The following is a 2,927-nucleotide window of genomic DNA, read 5'->3' on the forward strand; positions in this document are numbered from 1 at the left end:
ATACTGGTGCAATTGCCTTGGCAAAGGAATCCAGATTTCACAAGAGAACCAAGCACATCAAGAGACGCTTCAATTCCATTCGGGATTTAGTCCAAGTGGGAGACATAGAAATTTGCAAGATACATATGGATCTGAATGTTGCAGACCCGCTGACTAAGCCTCCTCCACGAGCAAAACATGATCAACACCAAGGATCCATGGGTGTTAGAATCATTACTGTGTAATCTAGATTATTGACTCTAGTGCAAGTGGGGGACTGAAGGAAATATGCCCTAGAGGCAATAATAAAGTTATTATTTATTTCCTTATATCATGATAAATGTTTATTATTCATGCTAGAATTGTATTAACCGGAAACATAATACATGTGTGAACACATAGACAAACTAGTGTCACTAGTATGCCTCTACTTGACTAGCTCGTTGATCAAAGATGGTTATGTTTCCTAACCATAGACATGAGTTGTCATTTGATTAACAGGATCACATCATTAGGAAAATGATGTGACTGACTTGACCCATTTCGTTAGCTTAGCACTTGATCGTTTAGTTTGTTGCTATTGCTTTCTTCATGACTTATACATGTTCCTATGACTATGAGATTATGCAACTCCCGTTTACCGGAGGAACACTTTGTGTGCTTCCAAACGTCACAATGTAACTGGGTGATTATAAAGGTGCTCTACAGGTGTCTCCGAAGGTACTTGTTGGGTTGGCGTATTTCGAGATTAGGATTTGTCACTCCGATTGTCGGAGAGGTATCTCTGGGCCCTCTCGGTAATGCACATCACATAAGCCTTGCAAGCATTGCAACTAATAAGTTAGTTGCGGGATGATGTATTACGGAACGAGTAAAGAGACTTGCCGGTAACGAGGTTGAACTAGGTATTGAGATACCGACGATCAAATCTCGGGCAAGTAACATACCGATGACAAAGGGAACAACGCATGTTGTTATGCGGTCTGACCGATAAAAGATCTTCGTAGAATATGTAGGAGCCAATATGAGCATCCAGGTTCCGCTATTGGTTATTGACCGGAGACGTGTCTCGGTCATGTCTACATTGTTCTCGAACCCATAGGGTCCGCACGCTTAACGTTACGATGACAGTTTCATTATGAGTTTATATATTTTGATGTACCGAAGGTTGTTCGGAGTCCCAGATGTGATCACGGACATAAAGAGGAGTCTCGAAATAGTCGAGACATAAAGATTGATATATTGGACGACTATATTCGGACACAGGAATGGTTCCGGGAGTTATCGGATATAAAACGGAGTACCGGGGGTTACCGGAACCCCCCGGGGGTTAATGGGCCTCATGGGCCCAAAGTGGAGCAGAGGAGGGGCGGCCAGGGAAGGCTGCGCGCCCCCTCCCCCTCTAGTCCGAATTGGACAAGGAGGGAGGGGCGGCGCCCCCCCTTTCCTTTCTCTCCTCTCTCCCTTCCTTCCCCCTCTCCTAGTTGGACAAGGAAAGGAGGGAGTCCTACTCCCGGTAGGAGTAGGACTCCTCCCTGGCACGCCTCCTCCTGGCCGGCTGCCCCTCCCCCTTGCTCCTTTATATACGGGGGCAGGGGGCACTTCTAGACACAACAATTGATCCTTGAGATCTATTAGCCGTGTGCGGTGCCATCCTCCACCATAATCCTCGATAATATTGTAGCGGTGCTTAGGCGAAGCCCTGCGACGGTAGAACATCAAGATCGTCACCACGCCGTCGTGCTGACGGAACTCTTCCCCGACATTCTGCTGGATCGGAGTCCGGGGATCGTCATCGACCTGAACATGTGCTAGAACTCGGAGGTGCCGTAGTTTCGGTGCTTGATCGGTCGGGCCGTGAAGACGTACGACTACATCAACCGCGTTGTGCTAACGCTTCCGCTTCAGGTCTACGAGGGTACGTAGACAACACTCTCCCCTCTCGTTGCTATGCATCACCATGATCTTGCATGTGCGTAGGAAAATTTTGAAATTACTACGTTCCCCAACACATAAAGAATATGACTAGCACATCTAAGCCTAACCCACTTCCTATGCATAGGGATTTTGTGAGCAAATAACTTGTGGGAACAAGAATCAACTTGCATAGGAAGGTAAAACAAACATAACTTCAAAACTTCAAGCACATAGAGAGGAAACTTGATATTATTGCAATTTCTACAACCATATATTCCTCCCTCATAATAATTTTCAGTAGCATCATGAATGAATTCAACAATATAACTATCACATAAAGCACTGTTTTCATGATCTACAAGCATAGAAAATTTACTACTCTCCACATAAGCAAAATTCTTGTCTTGAATAGTAGTGGGAGGAAACTCAACAAAGTAACTATCATGGGATTGAAAATTGAAATCAAGATGACAAGTTTCATTGTTATCATTATTCTTTAAAGCATACGTGTCATCACAATAATCATCATAGATAGGAGGCATGCTTTCATCATAATAAATTTGATCATCAAAGCTTGGGGGACAAAAAATATCATCTTCATCAAACATAGCTTCCCCAAGCTTGTGGCTTTGCATATCATTAGCATCATGGATATTCAAGGAATTCATACTAACAACATTGCAATCATGCTCATCATTCAAAAATTTAGTGCCAAACATTTTATAGATTTCTTCTTCTAGCACTTGAGCACAATTATCCTTTCCATCATACTCACGAAAGATATTAAAAAGGTGAAGCGTATGAGACAAACTTAATTCCATTTTTTATAATTTTCTTTTATAAACTAAACTAGTGATAAAACAAGAAACTAAAAGACTCGATTGCAAGATCTAAAGATATACCTTCAAGTGCTAACCTCCCCGGCAACGGCGCCAGAAAAGAGCTTGATGTCTACTACACAACCTTCTTCTTGTAGACGTTGTTGGGCCTTCAAGTGCAGAGGTTTGTAGGATAGTAGCAAATTTCCCTCA

This window comes from Triticum urartu, chromosome 7A (genome assembly GCF_056163025.1).
Source record: "Triticum urartu cultivar PI428250 chromosome 7A, HENAU_Tu73, whole genome shotgun sequence".
NCBI lineage: Eukaryota > Viridiplantae > Streptophyta > Magnoliopsida > Poales > Poaceae > Triticum > Triticum urartu.